Raw genomic sequence first — 26157 nt, 5'->3', positions numbered from 1 at the left:
TATTCTGATAGAAAGTCGTTTCTAGGAAAAACTCACCCACTTTTTTTTCAGCACTGCTTGTTGTTGGACATGAATCTCACCGCTTCTGGCTGCTGTTGAACATCTTTGTGTTTTTCCAACCGCTCCTTAATAATAGAGTCGAGGATGAGAAACACTTTCACTTTCGGTAAACTGACTCGAATCTTTGAACCGACTCTTTGAACCGACTCTTTGAACCGACACTTTGAACCGACTCTTTGACGATTTGGAAATCACACCAGAGGAACAAAACAAAATGGAAACAAAATGACTGAGGAAAATGTAGAAAATGAGTGCAGGACTCTAACGATATATGTGAGGATCTTATTCTCCACGTGGGTGAATCTTTCATTACTCTTTATAAACTCTTAGTGGTCAAAGAGTAAAGCACGTGCACTGTGACACAACAGGAAGTGGATGCAGTTTCCGATTCTATATGTGTGTGTGTGTGTGTGTGTGTGTGTGTGTGTGTGTGTGTGTGTGTGTGTGTGTGTGTGTGTGTATTGTTGGGATTGAAATAGCCGCACATCAATATGAATGGTCATGACTGTAAAACAAGAGCTTGTCTGCTACCTGGTCATCAATATGAATGTTAACTCAATATCAATATGCAAACATGTAGAACAAAAGCCTTTAATGATCAGCAGCTCATTTCTATGCAGACTGTATGAATAGAGTATGAATGATCACCTGAGTTTAGCTCTTAGCTCTCAGACAAGGGAGGGAAACAGGGATCAGACATAGTCTCAGATAAATGTTTTTAGGAATCTCATTTGTCATGACATCTTTATAAATTGTGAAGTATAAACTCATGAGACATGTGGCTTTAAACCCAGTACTTTTCTGCATTGCTCCAGAACTGATTTTAAGTGTTTATATATGAAGTAATAAAATATTTAATGCAGAAAATGTATATTTAAGGTGCGTCATCATCTATAACTTAATATCCTATTGAGCAATATCAACTTTGAATTATTGTCAGTAAAGCTTAAAGTATCTTCTTTTCACAGAAATCGAAATTGTGTATGTAGCCCACTTTTATCAGGAACTGTTAATATTTAAATGTAGGTAGAGCATTTCAGCTGAACCCAGTCATTAGTGTTACACAAATCAGGACACTTTTAGTGTCGGTCTCAAGCCCAGATAAATGTGGAGATTTGTGTTATAAAGTTCATCCAGTGTAAAACATATGCCAAATCCAATATCGGATCACGAATCAGAATTTCATACTGGATCGGTCGAGGCCCGGGTTACCAACGACCACCACAGGTATCGTTAACAACCGGGTACCATAACTATATCATCATTATGAGATCCTTTCTGTGATTTATTTTTCCCTTTGTGAATGTAATGTGCTTCTGTACATGGAAAACCTCTCCAAGAATGAAGTTTTGTTTGGACATGGTAAAAATCGAACAGTTTTGGTGTCAGAAGCGAGATATTTAGCGAGTTTTAGAATACTTTCTTGCTTGCGGGGATTTTCCCCATTTACCAGACAAAAGGGCTGCATTAATTGTTAAATAAATAATAATTTCCTTTAGTGGGATGAATCCGTCACGACAAAGTTTTCCTCAACTTAGACGTTAAGATGCAAGATTAGAAGATTTTTTTTACGGTCTGTCTCATATAATATCGTTAATCAATTATCTAATCTACATCATTTTAGCTCCAGATAGGAATCTATAACTGTAAAATTGTATTTTTAATGAGAAGAAATAAATATATAACTGATCTCCTTTTATAACCCACCTTAAGCTGGTAGATCCTGTAATTAACATATTTACACAATTAAGTGTGATGTTGATTTTGACGTGCTGTGGCTGGATTAACTTTTAGACAAAAATAGAAGGTGCTTGATGTTGAAACTGTTTTACTGTCATTATAACTTCAGTAATACTGTCACTGAACAATGACGTATTGCTATGGTGCAAGAAACCCATTTACAGAGATCCAAACCGTAACACTACAGCACAAGTATACACTTCAATGATCTACAAATTACAGCACCATGTTTTTCTGTCCTATTGATAGAGTGACAAAGGATTATGGGTAATGTAGTTTAAACTCTTTTAGTAATTAAATAAAGTAAACACTAACTTCAGTGAACAAATTGATATCTTAATATGTTCATTGTGCAAACATTCATGATGTATTTGAGATAATTTCCCAACTTCATCCACATCCACAACCCTAACCCCCCACTTTCATCTCCATCGTCTCTTTTAAAAGCTCCTCCCTATAGCTTGGGTCAAGGAGGTTGGTCTTTCTCAGAAGCTCTTAAAGTTTAGCTGGGCTACGTACAATGGATCGATCGATCGATCGATCAATAGATCGATAGATAGATAGATAGATAGATAGATAGATAGATAGATAGATAGATAGATAGATAGATAGATAGATAAAGCTGTGCACTCTCTCATTTGCTATAGTATTTGTAAGAGCTAAATGGAGATTATGGTCAAAGCAATTGGCCAATTTTGCCCACTGCAGCTACAATATAGATTATCCCCAGTAAAAAAGGTCTTTTGATTTCATTAATTTTTATTTTATTTGCTTAATTATTCATGGTTCACTCAGAACGCGTCCATTTTATTTAACATAAATATAAAAAGGGAGAAATTAAAACTTTATTTAAAAATGTATTTAGTCTTTAGTCAGATATTTAAAATATTTAAATCCACTGAAAAATAAAACATTAACATTTGTTTTTACTGATCAAATCTGCAATTTCTTTTTTAATTTGACCTTAAATGTCATTAAAATTAGACTTAAACAAAGGTTTATTATCAGTATAATCGTTTTTCTAATAATAATAATAATAATAATAATAATAATAATAATAATAAAATATAACAACGTATCTAGTATCTAATAATATTCTACAAAAAATAGGATAGCTATTATACAATTTTAAAATATATAATAGAATATATAAAAGAAACAACGATTTAATTCATTTTATTATTTGATTAATTATTCATGATTCACTGAGAACTTGTTCATTTTTATTAAATATAAATATTAAAAGGGCAAAATAAAAACTTTATTTTAAAATGCACTTATGACATTCTTCCTTTAGTTGGATATAAAAAAAATTATTCCACAGAAAAATAAACAATAAATATTAGTTTTTACTGATGCGCCAAGTCTCAACACTAAAATCTGCAATGAAGCGCAGGTCCGACAAGTAAAAACCGTCCGTGTGGAAACAGCAAAAAAATGTCAAAAGTACCGCTCGACAAGTTGCAGTGCCTCATATCACCACTAGATGGTAGCATTTTACTACTACAAAAATCGCAGATGTTCAGTTTTTAATTTGATCTCAAATTTAATTAAAATTACACATAAACTTATTATCAATATAATATTAATTTTTAAAGAAAACAACGATTTAATTAATTTAATTATTTGTTTAATTATTCACGTTTCACTCAAAACTCGTCCACTTTTAAAATAAATATGAAAAGGGAGAAATTAAAACTTTATTAAAAAATTTATTCACGTCCTTTTTTTTAGTCGAATATTTAAAAAATAAATCCACTGAAAAATAAACATTAACATTTGTTTTACTGATCAAATCTGCAATTTCTTTTTAATTTGACCTTAAATGTCATTAAAATTAGACTTAAACAAAGGTTTATTATCAGTATAATCGTTTTTCTAATAATAATAATAATAATAATAATAAAATATAACAACGTATCTAGTATCTAATAATATTCTACAAAAATAGGATAGCTATTATACAATTTTAAAATATATAATAGAATATATAAAAGAAACAACGATTTAATTAATTTAATTATTTGTTTAATTATTCACGTTTCACTCAAAACTCGTCCACTTTTAAAATAAATATGAAAAGGGAGAAATTAAAACTTTATTAAAAAATTTATTCACGTCCTTTTTTTTAGTCGAATATTTAAAAAATAAATCCACTGAAAAATAAACATTAAACATTTGTTTTTGCTGATGAAATCTGCAATGAAGCGCAGGTCCGACAAATAAAAACAGTCTGTGTGGAAACAGAGCAAAAATACCAAAAGTACCGCTCGACAAGTTGCGATGTCTCATATCACCACTAGATGGTAGCATTTTACTACTACAAAAATCGCAGATGTTCAGTTTTAATTTGATCTCAAATTTAATTAAAATTACACATAAACTTATTATCAATATAATATTAATTTTTAAAGAAAACAACGATTTAATTCATTTTATTATTTGATTAATTATTCATGATTCACTGAGAACTTGTTCATTTTATTAAATATAATATTAAAAGGGCAAAATAAAAACTTTATTTTAAAATGTATTTAGTCTTTAGTCAGATATTTAAAATATTTAAATCCACTGAAAAATAAACATTAACATTTGTTTTACTGATCAAATCTGCAATTTCTTTTTAATTTGACCTTAAATGTCATTAAAATTAGACTTAAACAAAGGTTTATTATCAGTATAATCGTTTTTCTAATAATAATAATAATAATAAAATATAACAACGTATCTAGTATCTAATAATATTCTACAAAAATAGGATAGCTATTATACAATTTTAAAATATATAATAGAATATATAAAAGAAACAACGATTTAATTAATTTAATTATTTGTTTAATTATTCACGTTTCACTCAAAACTCGTCCACTTTTAAAATAAATATGAAAAGGGAGAAATTAAAACTTTATTTTAAAATGCACTTATGACATTCTTCCTTTAGTTGGATATAAAAAATTATTCCACAGAAAAATAAACAATAAATATTAGTTTTACTGATGCGCCAAGTCTCAACACTAAAATCTGCAATGAAGCGCAGGTCCGACAAGTAAAACCGTCCGTGTGGAAACAGCAAAAATGTCAAAAGTACCGCTCGACAAGTTGCAGTGCCTCATATCACCACTAGATGGTAGCATTTTACAACTACAAAAATCGCCGATTTTATTTTTTTTTAATTTTACCTAAATTAATTTTACCTAAATCTGGAGCTGCTGTTAACTTATTACTCACTTTTATGATCTTATCACTCAGATAATAATAATCCACACAGGGTTTTAGTGATGTGTGTGTGAGACCATACAGTGGTGTTTATTGCTTTACTGTATACAGTATGCACAGTTTCAGTTCATTTAATAAACTGTTCACATTGAGTTCTTTATTGTCTCTTACTGAAGACACAATAAGTGTTATGCTTATTGATAATGATTGTTGTTACATGGAGTAAAAAGATCAGATATCTGGGGGTCCAGAGCACAAATTATACACAGAGCCCAGAAACCCTACACAGTAAAATCAGCAGTGTGAATTTAACACTTATTGTTGATTTGAACACGACTAAAGATCATATATGGTCCCAATCTATGGAGAGTTAAAATGACACTGTATGTAGTGTTGAATTGATAGTGTTAAAACGACACCCTGTAGTGGTAGAAAATGACACTGAGAGTGTAGATTGTTACACTATTGTTCCAAAAGTTTTACACTAAGGGTCATTAAACACCTCTGGTGTTGTTTTTCCTGTGGATTACTCTACAAGTGTTATCCAGAAAGTACTCTTTTTAGTGCGCATGTCATATGTACATATAGTTCTATAATGTCAATGTGCAGGATTTAATCCAGTCTTCACACAGATGTAATCATTCTTTTTTATTTTTTTGAAAGTGGGCAAAGTGTCTACATTAAAACATGACAGATGTGTAAACAGTTGATTTAGATTAAAGTTTGGTTACACAGAATGGACAAAACAAACAACTACACAGACACATGATCAAGTGACAGCTAAATCTGAATTAAATGACAGTAGAGTACAACAAACCAAAAACAATGATCAGACCCATAGGGCATCTGCACATCAAAAGGTGTGTAATAAGTAAGTTCAGTTACACTAAACACTTTCAGAGATGCACTGGTCAATGTTGTAAAAGTCCCAAATTGTAAAGAGCAATCTGCTTGAGCAAATTTCAGTCGAAGTGATTTTCCAGGCAAAAGCCCATGAATTAACTTTAGATGTTGAACAAGAACATTTGTGCTTCCACACAACAAAAACAAATAAAATTCTCTCTGTGACCTTGCCAATGTCAATCTGATAAACTGCTGTGTGTACAAATGTGTAGATGTTATGCAGGACTTTGCTGTAAGATTCACCAAACACAAAGTGAGCCTTGAAAAGTTCATCAACGGCATAAAGACCACTCAGTGACTTACATGATATGACTTTCTTCTGTAGTATCCATGAATGCTGATCTTCTTTGTACCCATATCAAGCAGGAATGGCTGTGTGCTTTCTTCACTGGAGTCAAGGTGCTCTTGTTAGTCAAAAAAAAAAAAACATCTACAATTGACTCACTACATTAGTTTTTTAGAATACAGTCAGCCCAACAGACATTCACTTTAAGCCGACCACAGGTAGTTACAGAAAAGACCAAATTTACCTTTTTAATGATAAGGTGTTTTTCAGCTTGGGTCAGTTGTTCAAAAAGTTTAATCTGGAAATCCCATTTTTTCCTTTTCAAGATCAGGTAATCTGTCTTACTTTTATGCCGGTTTTTCAAAGCAGTGAGCAGGGAACACCAGCTTTGCAGCATAAAGGCAAGCAATGTTTCCAGGTGTGGCTGGGCAGTGGTAGGTAAAAGTCAATAGTATACAACTAGAACGGAAAGCAGACTACACCACCCCGTTTCTATAAATGGGGAAATTTAGACTCAAAATAAAGGTTTGTTTCCACTAAACACAGGAGACGTGAATATAAATACAAAAATGCTTTTATTTCTCCATAAGAATAATCAGCTAAAATATAGAAAACTGTTGACCAGGCAGGAATGAGAAAAGAAATAAAATACTTTCAGGCTGAGGCTTACCAGTAGGGTGGCTAGCTGCACAGTGAGTATCTTAAGACACCCCACTCACCCAAGTATGCTCCACACAAACACACACACACACACACACACACACACACACACACACACTGAGTGAGAGGGATGCAATGGACACAGCAAAAACACTCTGAGAGAAGCACCACCACCACAAAGGTCAAAACAGCTAGCTTCCCTCACTGGAGGCCTTCAGCTCCTGAAATAAACAAAAAACAAACAAGAGTATAAAAACAATTAATCAGAACACACACACAGTTAAACAATTTACATTGGATCAAGTTCAAACCATGAATGACAAATCTGGACCATTTACTGGCCACACAGGTTCAGAGAGGCAGGAGCTCCACTAGGTTGGCATCACAAGCTCATGAACCTAGACACAATGGCTCAACAAGGAGTTCAAAAAAAGAACAAACACAAAAGGGAAAAGAATGAAAACAAAAACAATCAGGGTTTAAATCAAATCACAAAAACAGCAAATTAATCAAGGAAGAAACTAAAAGATCTCAATAAATACTCCAATCAATATATTTAAACAGGGAACAAAAACTTGATCTTCCCCGGTACCAGATATTGAGTGTTCTTCCACGTCGTCCTTTAAGCCACCAACATGAGCGTGGGGCAACGAAACAACATCTGACGATTCCAATAGAAATGATCACAGAGTAATAAAATACAAAAATAGCAGCAGAACAAACAGTGCAGTCTTAATATGGTATCAGAAGTAACTTATTTGCCCTGCAGGCCACAGTGACAAAATGCTCGCGAACAATTACCCCCACTAAAATAGACAAAAATAAATACAAATCAGTCAGAGACACCAATCCAAATAATGCTCAAGGGACTAGATATACATACCCAGAAGTAGATTGTTAAACAGGTTCAGTTACTTGCAGTTTTATCCAAAAGCCACGAGCTGTAATTATGCAGGTGTTCCATCAGCGCATACACAGACTGGAGTGAAAGACAGCCTGTACCCAACAGCAACGTCGCGCCAATCCTAAACACAAACTGGCTCCCGCAGAGCCGCGCGCACCCGCCCACAAACGACAATGATTGGATCATGCACGCTCAGGTGGCATACCCGGCGTCTTAAATATGCATGGAATGGCAGCCAATAGGCTGTCACACACTGCGGTGAAGCAGCCGCACTTTGTTTAGTGTTGCGCGTCTACTCGTGCACTTACGGTACGGGTGGTGGGAGCGGTCAAAATACACGTGAAAACGCTTCAAAAAAAGACTCAGTGCATCATGTTCCACATTCAAACACTCACAAAACATTTTTCTTTATAGGTTTGCTCAATCTTTCAAATACGTCTAATTTACAGTGTCCCTGTCTGTTACTCAGTTAATTGTCAACTCATTTTACTGTGGAGTTTTGGAGAAAACTAATGGCAAAATCACTCCATGCATCACTGCATTTTCAATCATGTTCCATATTCTAACACTCATAAAACATAATTCTTTATAGGTTTGCTCAATCTTTCACAGAATTCCTATTTAGACTCTCCCTGTCTATTATTTTATAACATTTCAACTCATTATACTTTGGTGTTTTGGAGAAAACTAAAGGCAAAATCACTGCAAACCTCAGGTGCATTTTCAATCATGTTCCATATTCAAACACTCATAAAACATAATTTTTTATAGGTTTGCTCAATCTTATAAATAATTCTTATTTTCAGTGTCCCTGTCTATTATTCCTTTAAATTTTGACTCATTTTACTGTCGAGTTTTGGAGAAAAGTTGAGGCAAAATCACTCCAAGTATCACTGCATTTTCAATGATGTTCCACGTTCAAACAATCATAAAACAGTTTTCTTTATAGGTTTGCTCAATCTTTCTAATTATTCTTATTAAAGGTGTCCCTGTCTTTTATTTTATTAAATTTGAACTCATTTCACTGTGGAGTTTTGGAGAAAATTAAAGGCAAAATCACTCCAAACCTCAGGTGCATTTTCAATCATGTTCCATATTCAAACCCTCATAAAACATTTTTTTATAGGTTTGCTCAATCTTTCAAATTATTCTTATTTACAGTGTCCCTGTAAATAACTGTGTTAATTTTCAACTCATTTTACTGTGGAGTTTTGGAAAAAAACTAATGGCAAAATCACTCCAAACCTCAGGTGCATTTTCAATCATGTTCCATGTTCAAACACTCATAAAACATAATTCTTTATAGGTTTGCTCAATTTTTCAAATGTTTCTCATTCAGATATACCCTGTCAATTAGTGTTTAGATTTTTAAGATTTTCTACTGTACTCTTTTTTCAAATGCAAAAAAAAAAATGTATATATTTTTTTCATTTGCCTTTTTTTTCTCCAGATTACAACTTGGGCATCCTAAAGATTAAGCACACTCAATCAAGAATCCGCCAGACTGCACGACAGTATCTACTTTGACTTAAGCACCTTGGACGTGGACATTTATTGACTCTCTTCTGCGCACTGATTTACACACCTAAAATTATCCTATTATATTAGGCTTTTGTTTAATTGTTTGGAAATTACATATTTCTATTTTTATCTAATGTTTGTTTATCATAATCAATGTCACAAATTGTTGGTTGTATTGCATTCAATTATTCAATCGATCAATCAATCAATCAATCAATCAATCAATCAATCCTGTGCTTGTAAGGTGTCATTGAATTATCATTAAACTACTATAGGACTAAGCTGCAATAATGTCTGTGGCAGAATGTCCCAAATGAGTTCTGCAGATGCATGAGTGTAATAGATTACAAGCTTTCTGGACAATATATATATATATATATATATATATATATATATATATATATATATATATATATATATATATATATATAAATAGAAAAAATGAGGAAAAAAATATGTTTATACTACTCACACCGAAACAAAAATTATATTATATATTATTATTATTATTATTATTATTATTATTATTATTATTATGACCTACAATAATAATAATAATTGTTAATATTTATAATTATAATAATAATAACATTACTATAATATTGTTATTAGTGTTATAATAATATTATTATAATAATTTTACTTTAATAATGTTATTATTATAGTAACATTATTATAATACTATTTATGAAATAATATGTATTTTATTTAACAAACAAGATAAGTTATGTGTTCTGAATTAGGGTATTTAAGTTTAACCAGGTCAATATTTTCTTCTAGATTTCATCAAATATAACTTTCCAGACTTCTTTTTGTCCTCTTTTATTTAATTTTAGCTTTTTTACCACGCGTTTGAAATGTACATATTATATTTACCTCTGTTGATCTCATGAACCATTAAAAACTTTCCCCATTGTTCAATAAAATAAATAATGTCCAATATCACTTTTATCTGTACTTTTCCTGAGCAGTAATACAATTTATTTATTTACTTATCTTTTCAAAAATGTGCATTAACTATTTTTTACTCGTTTTTTTTATTTCACATTCCTTTATTTTTTAATGAGCAACTGGAGGCTTCTGTCACCAACACAAATTAATTGTAATTGCAATCGTGCTTGGCAATAAATCTATTTCTTATTTTGATATATATATATATATATATATATATATATATATATATATATATATATATATATATATATATAATCAAAATTAATTCTGCTGTGTTTTGTCTATAAGTGGAGTGCAGTAATTTCTTTTATGTACTTTTCTAGCCTGTTTTTGTTTATCTATTGTGTTTTTAAGTTACTTTTACTTCGTTTGTATTTTGAACCATCGAGTCAACCACAGTTGACAAAAGTTTGCTTTCATTGGGCAGTTAGTCACTATTCTAAGACAGTGATAGGCTTTCACATGCTGTAAATCTTTTTTGTGACGATGTGGAGCCATTAAAGCATCGATTAGCATTTCTTTGTATGGAAAGGTTGACAACATTCAGGATAAAGGATGAGTAATCTTAGGCACAGGTATGTGTTGATTTTTGCCAAGGTAATTTGCTATTTAATTAGGAAAAATACGCTATTACAACCTATATATATATATATATATATATATATATATATATATATATATATATATATATATATATATATATATATACAGTGCCCTCCACAATTATTGGCACCCCTGTTTAAGATGTGGTCGTGGACTTCTAAAAATTCTCCTTTTTTTTAAAACAACATAGAACCCAAATGCAAAAAAAGAGAAAAATCCAACCTTTTATTTAAGTACATTACTTTGGTGGTAAAAAAAATCACACATTTAAAAAAAAAAACAAAAACAATTGAAATCATGTGTGCCACAATTATTGGCACCCCTGATGTTAATACTTTGTACAACCTCCTTTTGCCAACAAGACAGCACTTAATCTCCTCCTATAACATTTCACAAGATTGGAGAACACAGAGAGAGGGATTTTTGACCATTCTTCTTTGCACAATCTTTCTAGATCATCCAGTGTCCTGGGTCCTCTCTTATGCACTCTTCTCTTTAGCTCGCCCCACAGGTTTTCGATTGGGTTGAGGTCTGGGGACTGAGATGGCCATGGGAGGACCTTGAGTTTGTGACTGCTGAACCACTTTTGTGTAGATTTTGCCACATGTTTTGGATCATTATCCTGCTGAAAGACCCAATGACGACCCATCTTCAGCTTTCTGGCAGAGGCCATCAGGTTTTTATTTAAAATATCCTGGTACTTCAAAGCGTTCATAATGCCATGCACCCTAACAAGGTTCCCAGGGCCTTTGGAAGAGAAACAGGCCCACAGCATCACAGATCCTCCACCATACTTCACGGTGGGCATGAGGTGCTTTTCGGCATACTCATCTTTTGTTTTACGCCAGACCCACTTAGAGTGTTTGTTGCCAAAAAGCTCAATCTTAGTCTCATCTGACCAAAGCACACGATCCCAGTTGAAGTCCCAGTACCGCCTAGCAAACTCCAGACGGTTACGTTTGTGAGTGTTAGTGAGAAAAGGCTTTTTCCTTGCATGCCTCCCAAACAGCTTGTTGGCATGTAGAGAGCGTCTGATGGTTGTTTTGGAGACTCTGTGACCCCAAGATGCCACTCTTTGATGCAATTCTGTGACGGTGAGCTTGGGAAATTTTTTTACTTCTCTTACCATCCTCCTCACTGTGCGTTGTGGCAAGATAAACTTGGGACCTCTTCCAGCCTTGTTTGTCACTGTTCCAGTTGTTTTAAACTTCTTAATGATTCCTCTGACTGTAGATACCAGCAAGTTAAGGCGAGTGGCTATTTTCTTGTAGCCATTGCCTGACTTATGAAGGTCGACACACATCTGCCTTACTTGAATGGTGTGTTCTCTTGTCTTTGCCATGTTGACAAATGGGTAAGAGAATTAGGCCTCTGTGTCACGTCATATTTATACCCCAGGGAAACAGGAAATCATGAATTACTAATTAAATTACTAATTTTGTTTAAAAATGCGATTTATCTAACTATTTGCGTGGTTGCTGGTAATATATTTATGTAGAGTCCTGTGCGGGACTGTTACCAGTGCTTTTGAGGGGGGAATAATTAATGAAAATAATTACAAAGCAAAGCAAAGCAAATGTAACTGCTTAAAATGTCGACAAAGTTTTGCCAAAAATAAATTTTAGATGTATAAATGCATACCTGCACGCATAAAGGACTGAACTTTAAAATTTTTTATTCAGTTTATTCATTTGACTTGAATGCTGATTAGGGTCAGCTAGTGGCCTAGTTATAAAATAGCAATCTCTGAATCAATTTTCAAACAAGAGAAGCAAAATGCATGATCTATTCTCTGCAATGAATGTCAGTGTTAATAATAATAATAATAATAATAATAATAATAATAATAATAATAATAATAATAAATCATTATTATAATAATAATTATTAATATTATATTAATATTATTATTAATATTATTATTATTATATAATTTTGTATTTTAGTGGAAATAAATTGGTATTTATAAATGCTCAGAAACTAGGGTTTGTTTAAACGTGGGTGTGTCTGTGTATGTTTGTGTGTGTTTATTTCAGAACCTGCACCTTCACTATTTTTGGAAAGGCAAGTATATACACAAGGGAATATATATATATATATATATATATATATATATATATATATATATATATTGTTTTACATATATATTTATTTTTATTTTTATTTTTACTAAAACCTGTTTTTCTATTGTTCTATGTCATTTTATAGTGAAGGACACTTACCATAAACCTGGACCAAATATTGCAAAGCATCTCAAAATGTTCTGTACCTGGTGTCAATATGAATAACAACAGTATTTATAATGAATCTGGTTTATGGGGAGACGTCTGCAAAGATTTGGAAATGCCCAATACACTCTTGAATCAGCTAAAAATTCGCAAAGCCACTGCACATCTTTGGAAGGTTTTTTATCTTCTGTAAAAAAAAGCAATTATTGCTAAAGTTAAAAGTTTCTAATGTACTTTAAAGTTTGTACAAATATAGTTTTAATGTCAAATAACTTTACTCATGATCATATTTTGAAATGAACAAATTTATTCCTAACTTTTCATCAGGGAACAAGAGCAGCTCAAAAGTGAGATATGAGGAAAGAGCTTCTGAAGAAAACAGTTCCTCCTTGGTAATTTGTCTGTCATAAGTTGTTGTTATGGTAACTGTGCCACATTGTGTGCAATGTGAAAAATTCAAATGATTGTTAGAGTATGCACTACAATTAACCAAAATGATATTGATAGAGGATGCATATTATCAATAATAGTGTGCATTGTATTATATGACATTATATTAGGTCCAGTCTTCTTATTGAAAAACATTTGAATGACTATAACTGCACTAGCTGTTCAATACGCAATAGAGTATACTTTTTAAGTATTAATAAATTAAATAACATAGAAACTGTTTAGCATTGCATGGTGTTGCACTGTTATGTGTATTATTTACACATCTGGAATGATTTAGGATAGGAGAAATGTGGGAGACAGTAATTGGCCTCCACTTATCCACTTATTTTGAAAAGATAAACTTGTTCAACACCTTGAATGCAAATCAGCATTTCCTGATCAGAGGGTAATTGTCTATATTATGAAGTAAAAGATAAAATTAGCATGTTCCATGTTTAGTTATTACTAAGGGTTTACTTTGTGTTGTTGATAATGGTTACTTTCAGGGCTCTTGGGAGAATTTGACAACAGTTTTAAAGGGTAACAGTCCTTGTTCTGAAAAAAAACCTGAATCTTCAGAAGAAAAGGTAGTCAAATGAAATATATATTTAAAAAAACATCTTGGTTTTGCTTCAGTACAAAATTGGGTATAAAATAATAATTTCCCTTTAAAAGAATCACATTGTGTTGCTTTGCAGTCTGAAATAAAGACAGACACAGTTTTTATTTTAGTAAGCTGTACTGTACTCTGCTGTACGTTTTAGTAAGCTGTACTCAATGCAACTTATAACACCCAAATGAAAGATAGAAGACCAACATGACTGCAAAAGAAAAAAAGGAAAAGAAGAAACACTGAGCTGGAAAAAGGATCACCCCTTTGTACAAAATGTTTTGTAACCTAAATCCGGCAGTCATAAATGAGTTTTGTTAAATGCACCGTAAAGATTCTGAGGACACATGGAAAAAGGTGTTATGATCAGATACGATTCAATTGTTATTATTTGGCCTCAACAATAATCGAAAATCTGTACAATGATTTGAAGACTGCAGTCAACAAACGGTTACCATAAAATGTAACTGAACTTGGGCAGTTCTGCAAAGAAAATGGCCAAAATGTGCACAGTTTGCAAGTTGGCAATGCTATTTAACTTTTTTCAGTCAGAATTCAGTAATTTATTTATTTATTTATTTTTATTTATTTATTTATAACAGTGTTTTTGCTTTTATACAGTATCTTTCATTGCAATGTAATAGGTTGAACTGAGTGAATACAGCCGGGTAAAACAAAACTGTGTCTGTTTTCAATTCTAGCATAAAAGCAACAAAATGTGATTATTTTATGTTTGAGAAGTCATTCATTTCTATACAGACTGTATATTCATAGAAAGCTGTACTTGCATAATATTAAATGCAAGCTCTATCTTCAATATTTTAGATATTCTATCACATCAAAACAACTAGCAGTCTGATATGAAATACAAGATGACAATTACACAAATATGCATAGGGAAAAAAATTATTATGATTAAAAAAAGGACTCAAGTCATTTAAAACATTTGCCTCAAAAATGTGCACTCTGAGAAATGTGAAATTATCACATACAGCAGAATGTTCTATACACAGGTTCAACATTTACTAACTAACTAACTAACTAACTAACTAACTAACTAAATAAATAAATAAGTAAATAAATCAAAAAATAAAATGTATTTTATCAAATTAATAACATTTATTGCCAAATTATATAATAATGCATATATACCTTTTTATATGAAATTACAATTGGAATAGTTTTTGTGTTACAGTATCATGACAAGGAACCTGACTTGGCTGAATTAGCTTACATGTCTACAGAAAGCAGTGAGGAAAAGGACGCATTCTTTACATGTAGTTTGCCACAAGAGCCATGGTTCTTTTTTATTGACAAGAAAGAATGGCAAGAGCTAAGAAAGCATCAGAAAGGAAGATGTTTTCAAGGGTTACAGTGGACAAACGTGATTGCGAAGGGAATACGGTCAATTCACCCATACTGCAGTTTTGGTTTTAAAAGACACAGTGTGAAAACCCTGCTGTCACAAAAAACACACCTTTATTCAAATGTACGGGCTACTGCCCAATTATTGTTAGTGTGGAAGTGACCGATGAGGAGGAGATGCTTACCACAGAACCACCAGTGCGTGCAGATGCACGTTCATCTATTGCACAAACTCTGGAAAGCAAACTGCCCAGAAATGTATATTTGGAATCCATGCAAAAAATCCCAGAGATGGTGGTACAGTCTGGGTGCAGGGATGAAGCACCAACAAAAGAGGTTTTAAAAACCATTGCATGCACCCAAAGACAACTGAAAAGACCTCATTCAAACGAACTTTTAAGTCTACAACTATTAATCAATGAAAAGATCAGATCAGACAATGAAGTCCTACAGAGGGTCATGATGCACCCAAAAGCAATAATGCTATGGTCTAAGAAAACAGGGCAGTCTCACCCCAAAGCGTCACATATCGACGCTGTGGATGTTGCGTCGGACGGTGTCCACATCCGACGCCGAGGGTACCCCCTTCGCTTTTTGACGTAGAGAGACGGAACCTCCCCTCGCCTCGCTTTTCGACGCAGATGGTTGAGAGCCCGTGTGCTACACTTTTCAACGCAGATCGCTGTCCTATACACTGAATAAAGTATTATCTATCATAATAAGTGTACAGGAATAATTTTTAAATTTCGAAAAATCCTGAAGATGTCCGTAGCCCTAACCCTAACCCTAACCCAAACCCTAACACAAACCCTAACCCTAACCCGAACCCTAACCCTAACCCAAACCCTAACCGTAACCCGCAAATGGGGTTCCGTCCATCTGCGTCAAAAGCGGCGAAGGGTTTCCGTCCTCTCGTCAAAAGCGACGCGAAGGGGGTACCCTCGGCGTCGGATGTGGACGCCGTCCGACGCAACATCCACAGCGTCGATATGTGACGCTGTGGGGTGAGACTGTGTTGAAGAAAACACTGTCAGTATTTTACAGAAGGTGCAAAAAAGACATTGTCTATCTGGATGCAACAGGAAGTATTATTCAGAAAAGAAGCTCCACAAGTCGACCATACTATGTGTATGAATTAGTTGTGCGTAATTTTTCCAAGGGGGCATCTCCTCTTCCAGTTGCAACCTACCTTACTTGTGACCACACAACATCATCTGTCATGTACTTCTTGCAGGCTTTCCAAACAGACATGATGAGAATGTATGGGAAAAAGGCAGTCAAAAGGCCAATTATGATCATTTGTGATGGCTCCCTTGTGCTTCTGAATTCTATTTCTTTTACATTCTGCCAACTAAGTCTGCAGGATCTCCTGAAGAAGTACTTTGAAATAATCAGTGGACAATACCAGGCAGAAAAGTTTGACTTTCCCATCCTTCATAGATGCTTAAGCCACATAATGAAAAATGCAAAGTGTCTGTGCAAAAAACAGTAGTTTTTTTTTTTTTTTGTCGTTTTTTTTAACTGAGATTAATGTATAAAGCATTTGAAACATAACCAATTTTTGTTTTTATTGCTGTCATTTTAGAGTGCCAAAACATTACAAACTTGCTATGCACACATTTGGGCTACTTGCATGTTCAGAAAATCTGAAGCAGATGGATGAGGTGCTCCTCAGTGCCACAGTCCTGTTTTGTAGTCCATGCACTGGAGACAATGTGGCACTATAACAACTTGAAAACACTGATGCAACAAATAGGAAAACTGGAAGTTGAGGAACAAACATTGTTGCTGAAGACTACAAGGTAATTAACATGTTATTAACAGTTATTGCTATATATGTAGACTGCTGATAATACACAGTCTTGCAGCAAGGTGCTATGTTGAATCTCTGTCTTGACCTGCAGTGGATTTTTATAAAGGACATCTCAACCATGTGTGTTTTCATCATGTGCATAAGTCCAAAATTTACAGTCAAGGACATAAAAGAAGGTTTTATTCAAGACATTCCCTAACATTTGCATGATGTTTCTAAGTATTACTTGAACCACAATTTGATTTAAATTAAGTGCCTGCTAAATTGTCTTTATGTGCATTAGCATAAATAATTAATGTGCTATTAATAATAATATACACTATATATAAATCATATATAACTAATTCCTGTGTCTTGCTTCTCCAGCTACACAATGTAATTCGCTTCATAAACATTAATGTTTAAATTGTATATAATACAAAACATTTCCTCTTAGAATGATGTTGGAAACACACCTCTTGAAAGCGACTTCCAGAAGGTAATAGTGAAAGTACCTCTTGACCTTAATGGGGAAGAAAACAGCTATTAAGCCCAACATCCATTGAAAACTTGACCAGGTACCTCCTTCCACACGCAACTCTGTGGTCTGGTCTATTGCTAGGTAGGTTTTTGATAGAAGTGTTTTCTAACATTACTACTGATTCTAAAAATAATAATAATAACCAAACAATGTAATTCTTTAGGTGATATTGGATGTCATGGTACATGCTCAGCCTACAAACATTTCAGGCAGATTTATAAAAAAGTCAGTCAGTCCAATAATCAGGTAAAAACTCAACTGATTAATTTTAATAGCTTGTTGATAAAAGTTGTATTTTTTTTAAATAAATGTAACGCCTTAAATAACTACAATTTGTTGTCCATAATTCAGAACTTTACACAAGACAATCGGACACAAGGAATAATGGAAAAAAGTCAATGGGACCTAAAAAAATTAGGTTCCAGAGAAGGAGATTGACAAGATTGGATGACTTTGTCCAGATTTATTAGAGCATGCATGACGAACTGCTCCGTGAATATGAAGACACAGAACGAACAAGAAAGAGAGTAATGAAATATTTTTATACTTTCACCTTTTACAAAATATTGCCAATTCAATGTTCCCTAAATATAAACCAAGATGCTGTAATATCTTCTTCTTCTTCTTCTATTAGCTTCTCCCATTAGGGGTCGCCACAGCGGATCATCCTTCTCCATACCTCTCTGTCCTCTACATCTGCCTCTTTCACACCAACTACCTGCATGTCTTCCCTCACCACAGCCATAAACCTCCTCCTTCTTCTTACTATTTTCCTCCTTCCAGATGGCTCCATTCTCAGCATTCTCCTACCAATATAACTCATGTCCCTCCTCTGTGCATGTCCAAAACATCCTACATGCACTGTCCCTCTATTAAACTCATTTCGAATCCTTTCCATCCTCGTCACTCTCAACGAAAACCTCAGCATCTTCAGCTCTGCCACCTCCAGCTCTGCCCCCTGTCTTTTACTCAATGCCACTGTCTCTAATCCATACAACATCTCAGGTCTCACCACAGTCCTATAAACCAAGATGCTGTAAGATACACTTCATAAAAAAATGTATTAGATAAAAAAAACAAAAAACTGTGTGATGTATGTGTGTCTCTTCTAGTCCATTCGAGTGGAAATGGAGTAGTGGAAAAAGAGACGTCAGAGGCGTAAAGGATTATATGTTTCTCCACTAGTTAAGGTTCTTCCATTCCAAGATGTAAAAAACAAGGTATTATTATTCGGAGTGTATTATAATTATAATAATAATAATAATAATAATAATAATAATAATAATAACAACTAAACAATTTTTGTTAAAAAAAAGAGCAGAAGCATATGCTTTTAAGCTAAATCCTTATTTATTTGAAATAAAATGGGTTTTTATGTGTTTGTGTGTTTGTGTGTGTGTGTGTGTGTGTGTGTGTGTGTGTGTGTGTGTGTGTGTGTGTGTGTGTGTGTGTTTTTGTCAGGAGAAGTCTACAAAGGCACCCCCAAAAGTGCCAGAGAAAAAGAAAAAGCCAGAAGATGTGATCCAGGTTTAAATATACACACACATACATTTTATATATATATATATATATATATATATATATATATATATATATATATATATATATATATATATAGTTAAAAAATCTAACTGGTGAGGTACAAATATTAGGAACAATCACTGTAATCTGTAATCACTTTAAAGTGTTACTGAATGTGTAAACTGATGTCTTGTTATTATGATAGCAGAGTCATGGCTTCCAATCTCTTAAATCAACTTTCACAGCTTATTTAGAAAGAGAAATATATTGATTGGAAATTGTATGTTTGAATGTTCAGTGTCAGTATGGCAGGAGACGAGCATATTTGCTATGTTCAATTTCACTATTACAAAACACAGGCAGAGAGGAAAGATGATAGTGCTGAAGTACAACAAATGTAAGTGTAGCCCAAATCACCTGAGCAGACTGAAGGCAAAGGAAAATCACCTGATTAATTAAAAGAATGGTTTATCATTGCATGATTATGACTGCATTTTATCTCATGGTCCCTCACATTTATCATGTGGTCTTCTAGAAGGTCCCAAAATGTAGAACTGACACTGCTGTCCCTCATTATAAAGATACTTAATAGACTAAGATCACAAACAAGACTGACTTTTTGTCTTCACATTGCATCAAATTTAATGTTGAACTGGCACAAAAATATCTAAGAAATAAATTGTATCTTCTGTATCTACAGAAAGAACCAGTGAAGACTATCAGGAGAAGACAATCAAAAATCGAAGGGCCAATCTGGAATAAATCAGGTCCATCATAAACAATTGCTCCTCGAAGACTATGCAGGCCACCAAAAATACAAATGCTGCAACAAATACTTCACCCTGATTACTGGTTGACCTGTGATATCATCGACCTGGCCAGCTACCTCATGGCAAAGGACAATGTGCACATAGATGGGTTTTAATCTGTTCTGCCCTTTAGTGCTATTCCAAATGGTGGAATTGTGGGAACTCCACAAAATAGGTTTGTGCAAATATTGAACAATTTACAATGCAGTCAGCAATTTGCTTTGTAATGAAAATCAGCTCTCTGTGTAGGACAGCAAATGCACCCCTCTGGTCCCAGGAACACTACAAGGACTGTCCAGGCTGTTGAGGCCGCCGTCAGGCAAGTTTGATGTTTTGCAACCAGCTGTGCAGCAGCAATCAAATAACAGCAATTGTGGGTTGTTCGCAATAGCATTTGCATATGCTGTTTGCAAGGGTCACCCACCAGAGGTATGCATATTTACTGAAAGCAGGCTAAAGGCACAACTTTATGCTTCGTTAACGAAAAACAGTATCGCGTTTGGCATGAAGAGTCGAGAGAGTGAAGCCGAGGCAAACGTGACCAAAACTGTGATACCTGTTTACTGTGTTTGCAGAACAGTGCTCTAAATGCCAAGAGTGGTATCATCCTACATGTGTAGATATACCCAGAAGTGTCACTGGTAATGAACAGTTCTGAAAATGTTTCAAATGCCACTGATGATGTACATTAAAGGATAATACGCAATGTATGTATTTATTTCATTTGTTTCCACAACATTTGATTGTAAATTGAACTTGTCTATGCACAATTGCAACCTTTCATTATTCGCTCAAGTTTTATTTGTGTTTTAAAATAAAAAAAAAAACAGAGTAATGGAGTAAAATCCATATTCCAATTTTTATATGTTTGGACGAAACAAGAATTTATTTTTTCTGAAACAGTGTAACTGTTCTAAAAATAATATAATTATGCAAATTATTTAGATTTTTGTGACTAATATGGAAATAAGTAAAAGAATACACGTTTTGAGTAATATTGCCTATAATTTCTTGAAAATGTTCAGTCAAATTAATTGACAATAAATACAAAACCCCGAGTGTTAAAAATGCACTGGGGTTTTGAATTAATTTGCCTTTAGTTTTCTCCAAATCTCCACAGTAAAATGAGTTGAAAATTAACTATTAATTGAGTCATAGACAGGGACAATGTAAATAAGAATAATTTGTAAGATCGAGCAAACCTATAAAGAAAAATGTTTTATGAGGGTTTGAATATGAAACATGATTGATAATGCACCTGAGGTTTGGAGTGATTTTGCCATTAGTTTTCTCCAAAACTCCATAGTATAATGAGTCGAAATTTAAAGGAATAACAGACAGGGACACTGTAAATAAGAATGATTTAAAAGATTAAACAAATCTATAAAGAAAAATGTTTTATGAGTGTTTAAATATGAAACATGATTGATAATGCAGTAATGCTTGGAGTGATTATGCCTTTACTTTTCTCCAAAACTCCACAGTAAAATGAGTTGAAATTTAGGAAAATAATAGACAGGGACACCCTTAATAAGAATAATTTGAAAGATTGAGCAAACCTATAAAGAATTATGTTTTATGAGTGTTTGAATATGGAACATGATTGAAAATGCACCTGAGGTTTGGAGTGATTTTGCCTTTAGTTTTCTCCAAAACTCCACAGTAAAATAAGTTGAAAATTAACTGAGTCATAGACAGGGACAATGTAAATAAGAATAATTTGTAAGATTGAGCAAACCTATAAAGAAAACTGTTTTATGAGTGTTTGAATGTGAAACATGATTAATAATGAAGTGATGCTTGGAGTGAATTTGCCTTTAGTTTTCTCCAAAACTCCACAGTAAAATTAGTTGAAATTTAAAGGAATAATAGACAGGGACACCCTTATTAAGACTGATTTAAAGGATTGAGCAAACCTATGAAGAAAACTGTTTTATGAGTGTTTGAATATGAAACATGATTGAAAAAGCACCTGAGGTTTTGACTGAGTTTGCCTTTAGTTTTCTCAAAAACTCCACAGTAAAATGAGTTGAAAATTACGAGAGTAATAGACAGGGACAACAGATTGAGCAAACCTATATAGAAAGTTTTTTTATGAGTGTTCGAATATGGAACGTGATTGAAAATGCAGTTATGCTTGGAGTGATTATGCCTTTACTTTTCTTAAAAACTGTACAGTAAAATGAGTTGAAATTTAAGACTATAATAGAAAGGGACACTGTAAATAAAAATAATTAAAAAAATTGGGCAAACCCATAAAGAAAACTGTTTTATGAGTGTTTGAAATAGCACATAATTGAAAATGCAGTGATATTTGGAGTGGTTTTGCCTTAACTTTTCTCCAAAACTCGACAGTAAAATTAGTCAAAATTTAAAGGAATAATAGACAGGGACACTGTAAATAAGAATTATTTATAAAATTGAACAAACCTATAAAAAATCATCTTTTATGAGTGTTTAAATATGGAATATGATTGAGAATGGAGTGATTTTGCCTTTACTTTTCTTCAAAACTCCACAGTAAAATGAGTTGAAATTTAAAGGAATAATGGAGAGGGACACTGTAAATAAGAATAATATAAAAGATTGAGCAAACCTATAAAGAATTATGTTATATGAGTGTTTGAATATGGAATATGATTGAAAATGCAATGATGCTTTGAGTGATTTTGCCTTTACTTTTCTCAAAAACTCCACAGTAAAATGAGTTGACAATTAACTGAGTCATAGACAGGGACACTTTAAATAAGAATTATTGAAAAGATTGAACAAACCTATAAAGAATTATGTTTTATGAGTGTTTAAATATGGAATATGATTAAAAATGCAGTGATGCTTGGACTGATTTTGCCTTTAGTTTTCTCCAAAACTTGACAGTAAAATGAGTCAAAATTTAAAGGAATAATAGACAGGGACACTGTAAATAAGAATTATTTATAAGATTGAACAAACCTATAAAAAAATTATCTTTTATGAGTGTTTAATTATGGAATATGTTTGAAAATGCAGTGATGCTTTGAGTGATTTTGCCTTTACTTTTCTAAGATAAGAATAAGATTTATTTGAAAGATTGGGCAAACCTATAAAGAAAAATGTTCTTTTTCTAACTTCGCTCGGTGTTTCACTATGGGAATCGCTTTGGGCATGACCAACTACAGAAGCTCTTATGACACCACGCCTGTCTTGACAGACAGGTCGACCTGAGATCAGGCTCCGCCCCACCTTTATCCCTCAGGTCGACCCCTCCTAACATCATTCGCGCTTTCTTCCCGTGAGGGACTACACTAATCTCTCTCAGCACTTCCAGTTCTCATCTGGTTTCGCATAACTGTTCATCGTGCAGGCCGTCATTGGATTCCACCACCGAACGCGAGGTCAGTCTTACGGAATCGTGCTGAGCGACATCACGGAATAGCGTCCGCGTCGAGGCGAGCTATTCCTATTCCAACCTGCTGGGTATTAAGTTACACGGTAGGGACGTAGTAGCGTCAGGCTATTACAGGCTTAGCGCGTCAAGGCTAAGCCTTTGGAGGGCTAACTACCCTGCGAACATCGGCAGACTAACGTGTTGTGACAAGTCTAATATTCCCCGTACTCAGCCATGTCGACGATTATCCTCCCCACCAAAGGGAATGAGTCGAAGATCAGGGAGGTTGCATCCCGCCCGTGTCCATCATTATGTGGAGCAACCATTTTGGGAAGGGACCCTCACCCGATGTGCATCACGTGCATGGGCCCGAAGCACGCTCAAATGTCGCTCGTGGACCCGCAAGCATGCGATCACTGCGCGTCGATGCCGGTTAAACATTTGGAGAGATGGCTGAGAGTAGCGTGTTGAACCAACAGGACCCATGTCTGTCCGGCGCCGCCGCGAGGTTTACGGCCGTCGAACATCAGCCGCGAGCTACCACGAGCTTGGCGGACCTGATGGAGGCCGAATCGCCGATCATGCCGCCTCTGTTTGATAACCTCCTCGCGGAGGATAAGGAACGACGCAGATGCGAACTCAGACCTCCTCGACTTGGATATGGAGGACGAGGATGAGGACGACAGTGGTCCCTTCGCGGCCCAACAGTCGAGACCCCAGAGCGCGGGCGATGCAACAGGCTGAAGGTAACCTGCACTAGGTATGCAAACGAGCCGCGGCGAAGCTAGGAATAGCTTGGCCCGCGGCCCAGGACGCGGAGGGAGCGGTGAGGGACCTTTACGACGGGAAAAGGCTGCCGCCTGCTCAACCCGCTGCTAGACAGCTCCTGCCCGCCATGCCAGCTTGCATGAAGGAGATGTCTCGTTACTGGTCTAGCCCCTTCAAGAGCAATCTTCACGCAAAAAGGTTCCTCCAAGTTGGAAATTCAAGGGATGGAGGAGCTGGGGTTGGCCGGACCCCCAGCTGTGGAGCCTTCGGTGGCTTATCACCTCCATCCAAATCGGTGTTCCATATCTGCCTCCTCTCAAATTGCGCTGCCTGGGAAAATCGAGAGGTTGACGGCGTCCATCCATCAGAGGATGTATAAATACGCAGCGCAGTCAGTGTGCTCGCTAAACGCGGTGACTTTGCTGTCCGCGTACCAGGCGGAGAGTTTAAATGAAATGGGACGACAGCTCGACACGGGAGTACCTAACCCGGTACTTTGGGACGAGATCTGTGTGGTGAACGACCTAATTCTCCGCTCTTCACGAGGCGCAGTTCAGGGATGCGGCCACGTGATGGGATTGGCTGTGACAGGTGAGAGAGCGTTGTGGCTTAACCTGTCAGGCTTGGGTGACACACAGAAAGCGGAAGTCATGGATGCTGCCTATGACCCCGCTAAAGGTCTGTTCGGTCCAGCTCTAGAGAAGATGAGAGAAACCAGCACTCTCAGGAAACAGGAGGACAAAGCATTCAACCTCTGTTTGCCTCGTAAGCTGTCTCAGAACACGCCCCCTCAGCCAGCGCGACGGGGTTTTGCCGCAGCCACGGCTGCGAGAGGGAGACCGATGAACGTGAGAAACGCGAGATCGGCTCGCGGCGGACAGCAAGCTGGTCAACGTCCGAGATCGGATGGCTCGGGACCGTGGGGAAAGCATTCATTTGCGGCCGTGGCGGCTAAAAACCGTCCGCCCCACCCCGAGTAGCGGAAGAAGAAGCGTGCGACCCGACACGCGAATGTTCTCCTATCCTCCTTTCTCCGCTGGCAAAGAAAAGGAGAAGAGAACACAGCCCGGTTCTAAGTTCCGTAAGGGCTTCCTCTATAGTTTCTCCTCGGTTTCGAGGAATAAGGGAAAATGTTCAGTGTCACCAAGCACTCCCGACATTTGTTCACTCGCACGTCAGTTCAGACGATTGCAATAAAGAATGCATCATCGCATCCAAGCCACGGGCTGAGGGCAATGTGTTAAAAAATAAAAAACACAATAAATGTGGCACTTTCGCATCCAGGCGATCAGCCGAGGGCGATAGTGTGCGAAAATCCAGAGAATTCAGCGTGCACCCCCCAGTTTTACCACTGGAGGGCGCGCTCGCTCTGCCAGCGGAGCCCAGCGCGGCGACGGTTGTGACATCATCAACGCGCGACCAGAGTTGTGTACGCGGGGGTTCTCTTTCTGCGTGCCTCGTCAATTGGCGCGCATGCGCTGTTCCTTCGTGGGTCTTAAGCACGATTTCACGGGGATACAGGCTTCAATTCGCAATGAAACCACCCAGATTCAACGGTGTGTTGGTCTCGGTGGCCGAAGAGGAGTCGGCTCGCGTCCTAGCGACCGAGATCGACTTTCTTTTGAGCAAAAGGGCAATCAGAGTTGTTCCGGAGGCAGAAAGACGTCAGGGTTTTTACTCCCGGTACTTTGTGATCCCGAAGAGAGGAAGCACATCTCTTCGTCCAATCTTGGATTTGCGTGTGTTAAACAATTCAGAATGTTGACACACAAAGCACTCTGTCGGTCGATCCGTCCAAAAGATTGGTTTGTGACGATCGATCTATCAGACGCGTAGACGTTTACCTGTCACACAGAAAATATTTGAGGTTTGCACAC

At 35.5% G+C, this 26157-nt stretch overlaps 2 protein-coding genes across 2 annotated transcripts in view; one reads left to right on the top strand and one right to left on the bottom strand.

Annotated features, from left to right (window-relative positions):
• Positions 1-188, bottom strand: part of LOC124376786 (NACHT, LRR and PYD domains-containing protein 1-like) — a 62791-nt gene extending 62603 nt beyond the window's left edge. The window contains 1 exon segment of the mRNA XM_046836061.1: positions 37-188. The gene's annotated coding sequence lies outside the window, so the exon portion shown is untranslated.
• LOC124377358 (NACHT, LRR and PYD domains-containing protein 12-like) overlaps positions 1-26157 on the top strand; it is a 578147-nt gene that overhangs the window by 345631 nt on the left and 206359 nt on the right.

Source organism: Silurus meridionalis, chromosome 23, assembly GCF_014805685.1.
Source record: "Silurus meridionalis isolate SWU-2019-XX chromosome 23, ASM1480568v1, whole genome shotgun sequence".
Classification (NCBI taxonomy): Eukaryota; Metazoa; Chordata; class Actinopteri; order Siluriformes; family Siluridae; genus Silurus; species Silurus meridionalis.
The sequence above is the reverse complement of the archived record's forward strand: the minus strand, read 5'-3'. Positions and strand labels throughout refer to the sequence as shown.